This window comes from Amblyomma maculatum, chromosome 1 (assembly GCF_055883805.1).
Source record: "Amblyomma maculatum isolate TAMU_Amacu chromosome 1, ASM5588380v1, whole genome shotgun sequence".
Taxonomy (NCBI): Eukaryota; Metazoa; Arthropoda; class Arachnida; order Ixodida; family Ixodidae; genus Amblyomma; species Amblyomma maculatum.
Window position 1 is genome coordinate 450,157,361 of NC_139344.1, and position 10,440 is coordinate 450,167,800.

The following is a 10,440-nucleotide window of genomic DNA, read 5'->3' on the forward strand; positions in this document are numbered from 1 at the left end:
CCCAGAAGCTTTCTAGACTCTGCTCACGTTCCATGCGTGACGACAGAAGGCTCGCCTGCGGTGTTAGTGCCGCTCAGGGGCGTATATCAGATCCTATTGACTTGCTTGAAGGTTTACATGGGCCTGTTGTGCCGGACAGGCAAATGTGTTAACGACTGCCCGGCTTAACATTTCCGCTTCCTGAGCTCCGACAAGGCTCCCTGAGCACTGTGTTCTGTGCAGTGGGTGTGAGCCGCGGCTGAGCGAGATACGGATTTTGGGCAGAAGCGTGGATAAAAAGGCTCACGAACTGCTTGAAGCATTTCGTATAGGAAAGAGGGGGGAGGTGTGTGTTAGTGACACGTCTGTCGCCTCGTTGGTGGCAGAAATGCGATTTCTTGTGCGTTTTGGTGAGGGGGGCGTGTTTGTTTGGTCTGCGCATGTGGGGTCATTGCTGTATATTGTAGGTCTTTTCAAAGCAATAAACCAGATGTAGTAGCACCTGTCCCGTGTCCCTCCTTTTCTTTCGTGTGCGTGTGTGTGTGTGTGTGTTTATTATAGCGCTAAGAATGCTGTCTGAAACTGAAAACCATCTAGCTCGTCTATAACTTTTTTATATCTTAGCTGTATCCATGTATTCCGCGGCTGCTAAGTATTTTAAAGTAGAAAGTTTATTAGGTAAAACAATCGACAGTTACAAGCATATACAAAGAGAGGTCCTATGGTACAAGACTGCAAGTTTGTTCTCCAGTAAGAATAAGTTTCAATAAGCAACTACATTGAAATATACACAACTTATATTATTCGGAAACACAGAGAATAAATGGATTTGTACAATTCACCTGCTAATGCAGTGAACAGCGTTGTTTTGCGACGGCGTGTTATGTATTCCAGCTGAAGAAAAAGGTGAAGACTAAAGTGTATTGAGTTGTGAGGAATGTGCAGAAGTTTCGACCCCATGTGATTGATGAGAAAATCCTTCTGGCAGAATTTTTGTTTTTGAATTGAAGCAGATCAGGGTCCTAAGTCAGGGTCCTAAATAGAGAGATTTCTCAGGAAACAGAAACCTGCGTGCAGTCCAAGTATGTGCTAAGTAGTTCTTATGAGTATGCTTGAAAAAAGAAGATTAAGTAGGAGGTTTAGGAGATAAGTAATAGATTTAGGAGGAAAAGCAAGAAGAAGAATTACTTCAACTTACACCTGGTTATAAAGAGCGAAAACACTCGCCGCGAAGGCTCAGTGGTTTAGGTGCTTGGCTACTGAACCAGCGTAATCAGGTTTGAACCCAACCATTTCGCGTCAGCTCCCTTCTTTTTAATGTGAAAGCATTACACGCAGTCCAACTATTGATTAATGTAAAACAAGAGTGAGTTTTACTCTTTTTTGTCCCACAGTCTGCCGTAGATTCATACCATCACGTTTTTTTCGTCATTGTTTTTTATGTGTATGTGTGTACTCTTTCTATTTATTTCGTTGCGAAATTTTGAGACACATCGCCTTGAAGACTTGACGTCAAAATGATTCATCGGGACTCCACGTTTTATTTTTTTTCCACGGAACTGTGCACAGATGTTTTGTTGTTCTTTGACATTGTTCATTTAAACAATATGTTTTCCTGCAGTTGTCCTTCTCCCCTATTTTAAAAATATCTTTATGGTGCGGCCGATATCTGCAAAAATTTATCAGTAAATAACAAATAGCAGTTTAATCTCACGAGGCGTCGGAAGTCATTCGCCCACAGCCGGGGTCGGCCCTCATGAATAGCTCAGTGTAGCTCGCCGTCATATGGGAAACTAGGAAGTTGCAGTCCGGAGAGTACATCTTCCGCTATACGATTTCCGGGCACTTGAGCACCGTCTTTCCGGATATGATGCCACGGCGTTAAATGTCATCCGTTTGCTGGCACTTCTTTCAAATCTTCGATTGGGCACATGTCATTTGCTACTCGCTCAGTTTGTAATCTTTAAAATTATGTCTCTGGTTAAACACACATGCACATCACATACAGCCGTAATATACCACCCTGTAAGCAAATAAATCAACCAACCTGCTTTCATTAAGCCAAAGGAACGTCCCTGCGTTACCTTGAAGGAGCGTGTCTTACTCTGAATCAAAGGGTTATGAAAGGCTGGATTTATATCGAAAGCCCCAGCCTCAAAAATGAACCCAGAGTGGTCAGCGCCTGCCTGCCTTGTGGCCCGCGACATGTAGCCGCCTGACGTCATAAAAACAGTCTTCCATTCACGATGAAACAGGTGGCATATATTTCCAAGCTACGGGATGAAGACTAACTTAAGCTCCTTAGATTTGAACTGTACTCGATGGGCTCAAAAACGTTAATGGCGACTCAATTCGGTTAAGCCTAGATACGCATAGCGAAAGCTACTAAACGAAATGTTCACAAAGTCAGACTTGAACGTCCTTGTCACAGATGCACTGGTTGCAAACCTTCTTTAAGTCGACATCGGTGTCTTTTAGGCGCCTTCCGAATCTACTTTCTGCATTTGACTAGCCTCTTTTTCGTCGCTTCTTTTTTTTTTCTTCCCACTTTCTTCTCAACTTCTTCTGTCTTCTTCTTGGCGTGTTCCAAATCTTCTAGCTTCATTTAACCGGATTCTTTTGCTGCTCCTCCTCCATATTCTCTCTTCTCGTCTTCTTCTCCGATTGAAGATGTTGTCTGGCTCTGTACAAAGAACTTGTGCGAAAGTTGATTTTCAGCATCATGGCTATCTTTCCACTGCTGAGCCGAGACTCTTGAAGCCACGCTGACCTGATGAGACGCTTCTTGGACGACGACTTCGGCCGCTTCTTCTTAGACAGTGGGCTGTTCGATCTCCCTTACTATCACCAGTGATTTTACATCCGGACCCATTACCAGCAGTTGTCAGGGAGCGTTTCTCCGGTCCAGCAAGGTACGTCTCCTGCCTCCACCCCGGACATCCAGGTGGGTAACCGGCACTTCTCTTCGAGGAAGATAACCGTCAAGACGCAGGACAAAAGCGTGGTCATTCATGGCAAGCACGAAGAGAAGCCAAACGACCACGGCTGCTGCATCAAACGGTAGTTCACGCGCCGCTACGTATTGCCCGAAGGTGGGTATCCCCAGTCCGTCAAGTGCCGCCCAACAGGCTCCTAGCATTGGAGGCACCTTGCAAGAACGCCCCAGAGAAAGAAGAGGTGAAGCCCATTCCCATTGCAATGGAATGGGAAGCCCATTCCCATTCCCGTAGTCATTGCTAGCACGAAGGCGCTAGCGATGACTACGGGGAGAAGTCAAGAACCGTTCTATAAAGTTGTGATTAAAAGCCATCTTCTTCTTCTTTTCCTTCTTCTTTTTCTTCCTTCTCGTCTTCGTTGTCTTATTCTTCTTATGTTATTATGTGACTCAGAATAGCTAGTTGCCATGGTTACGGCCATTTGTTTCAATTACTTAAGCGTAGTAGTAGCACAGCTTAGTAGGCAATTGCGTAGCAGTGGGCAGCGAAGCTTATCGGAAAAGCGCCGATGACTAGTCAAAAGTAGCTTCCGCTACAAAAAGTACAAAACGCGTTGCGTTCGAGTTTAACCCACAACTATAGAAACCCAATACATTACTCAACTAACGTCTACACCACTAAGTCAATGTCTCTGCGACTAAAGACGCCATTGCATTGGGACTAGATAATCAATGCTTGAAGCGATATTATCCACAATTCAGTGATCAGAATAAGTGACGTTAAAAATTCTACACTTCTGATAGCATAGGTCGCACTGTTAGCAGATGATGAGGCATTAAGGATAATAGCAGTGATCACCAGAAAGCGTAGGATGCGCTGTGCAAAAAGAGAATAAGAAAACCTCTTTATAGGCAAAACGAGAAAAAAGGTAGCGCTGTTTTTTTCTCTTCTTCAACATGCATCAAAAAATTGGTATACGTCCTTCTTGGTGCAAGTCCGAGAGCACCTCAGGCTATTAGAGACGTCTTCGTGTGGAGCTCCAGAAATTTTGGCCACTTGAGGATTTTTAACCTGCACTGACATCGCGCAGCATACCAATACCTTGTTTTCCGCCTCCATCTATAAGCGTCTATCAGTGCCATGAAAAAGAAAGTTTCGATGATCTTTCGCAGTGCTGTATCGATTGTTGGGATTCGGGGAGTCGAATTCCGATAAGTGCCTCGAATTACTGGTACCCGGTAATGTTTTGGCGTCAAAGCACAGTCACTCGCTTAACTGATAGCGGTTGCTACACTGTGCTGCACGTGAACACGAAAAAGCCGCCGAAAACGTTGCTAACACCAGCGATGAAATTAACACCAATCACGCCCTAAACACATATATGACGTGACAGCTGTTGAAAGAATGTGGCTGGTAGCACGCATGACCGGCGCTTAAGAAGGTGACATTTTACTCCTGGAAAGCATTTGATGTACGCACCTACTTTGATGACGTGGTTTATACAATCTTTTTTTTTTTGCCACTGGCTTTTTGGACTATATCTACATTCATTGCGATACTATAATTATTACTTGTTTGTGGGTCCCTTTTCTTCCCTGCGCTAAATGGCCTGAGCCATATCTAACTAAAAGGAACGCAACTGAGCAGTGACGAGGCCAGACCTCTGTATTAACGGGATTGCCAAACTAGCATTTAGCAATAGGCCGAGAGCTTTCGAACCCACCCGCTAAACCTAATGAGGTGAACGATGCTAACGAATACCAATGAACTGATTGTATCTAAGTCCGAACTTCTCTGCCTTTTATCCCCACTTATCTCTGTATAGTGCACAGTCTCTGCACGACTGGTAATTGAGAACTAATCTCTCAGGTCTGAACCTAGGTCGCACTGTATTTTTAACCCCTCTACTTTATTCTTCAGTGCAGTGAAAGAGAGAAAATTGGATGACCTAAGAATTTTATTGTGGATTTAGTATTTCTAGCGGAAAACAGTGCCATTTATTTAACCTTGGAAGCCTGTTCTAGAACCCCTTAATCCTCCTATCGTTCACGGTACGTGGCTGCCACCCTTCCAAACTGTGAGTTGGTATCATAGGATTGGGAGGGTTATTGTCCAGTGAGGAAGATGTGGAGATAGCGGAGGAAGAGAATTCGAATGGTAGAGCTGAGAGTCTGTGCAATTTTAGCCCTTTTTGTTAGGACCCGTCACCTCAATTTTCTTCGTTGTAAACTTAGCACGGAAAACGAAATAAATGCTTTCTATCTGTATCTGTATATGCGTGTCACTCCTGAACTGTTAGCCTCCAATTTAAAATAAAATAAAAACATCGCAGCGTGTGGATTGTGTAACAATCCGGTTTATGTCGTTTGGTCGTCATGCGCATTTAGTTGAACACATCAATTTTTAAAGAATAAGTGTTCCTTGGCAATGAGCTAAGAATGCTGCATTTTTGGCTAGTGTTTCATCAGGTTAAACTTCAAGATAACATGCTTCGTCACCCAACGGCTCCATAACCCGGTAAACGTCAACATAGAAACGCCTACTTGCTTAAATGTTGCACTGCTACGCTGGATCAAGGTGCTATTGTGCAAACCCTGTATTCTTCAGTGAAAGCAGAAGCGTCCTTTGATATAAAGGTGCTCATTACTGGCGCCACTGTTCAAAAGAAAGCGGGATATAGAAAGCGGAGACGTAAGGAAAAGGAACGGTTAGCAAGAGGAGTTTATATGTGGCTAGAAGACAAGAAAAATTATAAAAAGGGACGTTAAAATAAAAAGAAAGAATGTTTCGAATTTAACGATGCACGACTGACATCTTCCCAACCTTGAATTAAACCTGTGCTTACAAACGTGGCCGGTAATTTCACATTCTTAGCAACAGACCAATAGCTTCTAGGAATACAAGGTGTATTCAATCCCATCATGTGGCTTAGGGTATGGTATCACGGCCCTTTGTCACACAAGATATATTATCTCTTTTATACATCGCGATGTGCAGTGCCCATTCAACGTATACACGTGATAAACAAAAACATTGCAAACTGGATATATGCATTCCATTCTCCTCTGTCAGTGCAAATGAGGAGGCGAAATACAAAGTCACCGCTCGTAAATCCAGCGAACGCGCTTTCGGTTGTGCATTGAAATCAGACGGTGCCAGATTGTAGAATTATGGTCGCTGGTGATTTCTATTTGAGCAGTTCTGGTTACTTTTCGTGCGACTCTGAAACTCTTCGCTGCCAATATAAATGTGTGAAAATATAAATACTCTTGGATCATGTGACCTCAAATTCATAGCATGTCAATCATCATTCACAGCCGGCGAAACATGAACATACCGGGAAAGCCATACAAAACGACAAAGAGGACCGACGAACAATGCCAAACACTTAGCCTCCCAATCACTACGCCTCTTTAAACAGGTCCTGCCTCAAGAAAATGTCAATATGGCAGAGAAAGGCTTATAAATACTTACTAGGCATTTAGGCATTCCTTATTAAGATTCTTTTTATAAATGCACAGATTTGTAAATATCTATACGCATTAAGGGAAGCCGCGATAGGCTATTCTGCACGATGTTCTTTGTCGCAATTCGTGGCATCTTGTCAGGACAGTGGTGCCATGTACACCCTGCGTGTTCGGATGTGCTCTCGCTGCCTGTTTTCGGTGCGAGACATAGCGTCTCAAGCCAGTGAAAGAATTTGTTGCCTTACTCGTTTCCGCATCTTCCCAACGCAGTAGAGTGTCCGTGTATTTCAGCAGTTATTAAATTCAAAACAGGCGTGTGAGAGCAGACTTGGTGTGGAACCTGCATCGCTAGTGCGGATACAAAATCTTTCAGGGCTGCGGAAGTGCTAATTGTGAAATAAAATGTGCGACGAAAAATGAAATTGTCAAGGGCACCTATGAAAATTAATGTCTATTACCACATCATTAACGTCAAAACCATTAAGGACAATTATAACACTTCAGACTAGTAATGTCTTAAGTGCCGAACTCTACTCGAAGCAACCCTCGATTTGAAGCTCCTCACCGTAATCCATAACATTATACGCTATGCCAGCAAATTACACCATTGCTGTAACGCAATGCATCCTTAATCCAGAGTATTTCACCCCATAAACTCTTAATTCTTTGTGTAAGATGGGGGTTTATTGACTGGGCAGATCCGCGACAGCGAACGCAGTCAGGCACAACACGCGCAGTGATCTAGATGCTACTGACTGGAACGTTCCCAGTGCACTTCTTCCTCTTCACAATTACCCGCGGGACGGAGAGGAGCAATCCTGGCCACTTGAGCAAGACGGCACGGGCGTAATAGGGTTTAAGGCGCTGGACGTTGAACAATCTCGCGTCCGCGCCGGCGTAGGTCATAGACGGCGTAGACGGCGTAAAAGGTCCACCACGTAATTAACCGGAGAGGTGCGCCCCAGAACACGGTATGGGCCATGGTATTTAGCTAGAAATTTCGAAGACAGTGCAGGAGCATTGGAAGGTATCCACAGCCACACAGGAGCGCAAGACGAGAATTCCGGTGTCGAGTGTTGGTTGTCATGGTTGAATTTATGGCGGTACTAGATGTTAGGCGTGAATGCGCGGGCAACTTGTCGACAGTCTTCTGCATGCTGGGCGGCTTGAGTCCCAGGAGTATACTCGGATACGTCTGGCTGATACGGGAGTATGGTGTCGATTGTAGCAGAGGGGTGACGGACGTAGAGGATAAAAAAAAGGAGAGAAGCCAGAAGTAGTCTGCGTTACGGTATTGTAAGCGTGACATACGGAAGGACGAGGTCCCAATTTAAGCGGTTGGAGGCGACGTACATAAAGAGCATGTCACCAAGGGTACGATTAAAACGCTCAGTGAGGCCATTAGTCTGGGGATGAAAGGCGGAGGTGGTTGAATAATGTTGCACTTGGTGAGCAAGGCTTTCACAACGTCACTCAAGAAAACGCGTCCTCTATCGCTGAACAGCTCTCGAGGTTCGCCGTAGCGAAGAACAAATCGCTGCAAATTGAAGGAAGCTATACTTCTGACGCTGTCGCAGATGGAAGGGAGGCGGTTTCTGCATATCTCAGCAGATGATCAACGGCTACGATAACCCAGCGGTTGTCTGCTGCAGTGTAGGAAAGCGGCCCGTACTAAACAATGCCGACGCGGTCGAAAGGGCGTGTTGGGCAGAATAACGGCAGCAACTATTCAGCAGAACGTTGAGGAGATGGCTTGCGACGTTGACAGGTGAGACATGAGCGAACGTACGAAGGTGTACATGCCCCGCCAGTAGTAACGCAGCCGAAGACGAGTGTATGTCTTGAAGACGCTCGCATGACCGGATTGAGGGTCAACATGCAAAAAGTCACAGATTTGCGAGCGACGCTGCCTGGGAATAACTAGAAGCAACTTGCGGTCACCTGTGCAGTAGTTGCGGTGGTAGAGGAGGTTATCACGAATGGCGAAGTGGTAAGCATGGCGGCGGAAAGCACGTGATGGAGAAGCATCCGTAAGATTGGAGATAAAATTGAGGAGAGAATTTATTCAATGATCTTGCCGCCGCGCTGGCGGGATGTCATTGAAGTGAAGCGATGGCGGGGAATCGTCGGAAGAGGAAAGGCTCGCGACCTCAGCTGTAAGAGGTCAGTGGAGAAGTGCATCGGCGTCATGATTCTTGCAGCCGGAGCGGTAAACAACGCGGACCTCATATTCCAGAAGGCGAAGAGCCCATCTTGCCAGTTTGCCGAGCGGGTCTTTCAGTGAGGAAGCCAGCAAAGCGCTTGGTGGTCCATCACTACCTCAAAAGGGCGGCCATAGAGGTGAGGGCGGTATTTAGTAAGAGCCTGAATAATCGCTAAGTACTCTTTTTTTTTTTTACTAAGTACTCTTAATAACTACTTTTTTAACTACGTAATTGCTAAGTACTCTTTCATGGGAGTACTTAGTACTCCCATTAAGGGGATTACTAAGTACTCCCCTTTATGAATCACTGCCTTGTCGTGGCGGCGGGGATTGCGAAACTCGATAAAGTCGTGAGCTCTGCTGTGTAAGGGCACCGAAGATAGACGGGTCACGGCAGAGAGTTCTGACAAAATGTGATTCACTGGAGAAGGTAATGGCAACCCACTCCAGTATTTCCTGCCAAGAAAACCTTGAGGTCACATGCGGATTTTCAGAAAATAGCAAGGAGAGATAAATATGCCTTCCTGAACATACAGTGCCAAGCAGTGGAGGACAACAGCCAATTGAGAAACACAACAGCTCTGTATAAGACAATCAAAGATATCAAAGGAAGCTAACTGTGCTAAGCTGGGCGTAATAAAGGACAAACGAGACAGGGACCTCACTGAAGCCTCAGAGATAAAGAAGAGGTGGTAGGAATACGCAGAAGAACTGTACAAGAAAGACCCGGAAGTGCAAACCCAGCATAAGATGTTTGTGATTACTTATCTCGAGCCGGGCAGCCTGAAGAGTGAAGTTGAATAGGCCTTAGCCTGCCTTGCTAAGAACAAAGCTAGCGGAATTGATGGCATTCCAGCTGAGTTGCTTCAAAACCTCAACCATGACGCTGTTAACGTTTTGTATACATTATGCCAGCAACTTTGGACAACCTTGCAGTGGCCACAGAATAGGAGAAGGTCAGTTTACAACCTCATTCCAACGAAAGGCAGTGCCAAAGATTGTTCGAACTGCCGCACGATCGCGCCTATTTCGCATGTTAGCAAGGTGATGTTGAAAATCTTCTGAGGTAGGCTGCACCACTATGTGGATCGGGAGCTTCTGGATGTGCAAGCTGGGATTCGCAAGGGTAGAGGCACTAAAGACCAGATTGCCAATCTTCGCTGGATCATGGAAAAAGCAAGAGAGTTTCAGAAACCCATCTACTTCTGCTTTAATGATTATGCGAAAGCGTTTGACTGCGTAGATCACAGCAGATTGTGGCACGCTCTCCAAGAGATGGGAGTTACAATTCACCTCATCAGTCTCCTCAGGAACCTGTATGAAGGGCAAGAGGCCACAATCAGAATTTGGCATGGTCTTACTGATTGGTTTCCGATTGAGAAAGGAGTGAGACAAAGCTGCATACTGTCGCCTTGCCTATTTAACCTATATGCAGAGTGCATCATGAGGAAGGCCGGTCTGGACGAGTCTTCAGCTGGAGTGAAGATTGCTGGAAAACGTATCAACAACCTTAGATATGCGGATGATGCCACTTTAATGGCAGAAAGTGAAGTGGAACTCAAGAGACTTCTGATGCGCGTGCAAGAAGAGAGAGAGACGTTTGGGCTTAAAATGAACATTAAAAAGACAAAGATCATGGCGTCTTGCCCTATCAAGTCCTGGAGCATCAAGGGACAAGAAGTGGAAGCCGTGACTGATTTTCTCTTTTCGGGCTCCAAGATTATCCCGGAAGGTGACAGTAGCATCGAAATTAGGAGACGCCTGCTTCTGGAAAAGAGAGCCATGGCTAGCCTTGACCGCCTAGTAAAGAGCAGAGACATCAGACTGCCAACCAAGATCCGTATAAGTCGTGCTA

General features: G+C 45.3%; 1 pseudogene; it reads left to right on the forward strand.

The window, feature by feature from the left end:
* The first annotated feature begins 2,701 nt into the window (after positions 1 to 2,701).
* On the forward strand, positions 2,702 to 3,219 carry LOC146209643 (heat shock protein beta-1-like; annotated as a pseudogene).
* Positions 3,220 to 10,440: the final 7,221 nt, after the last annotated feature.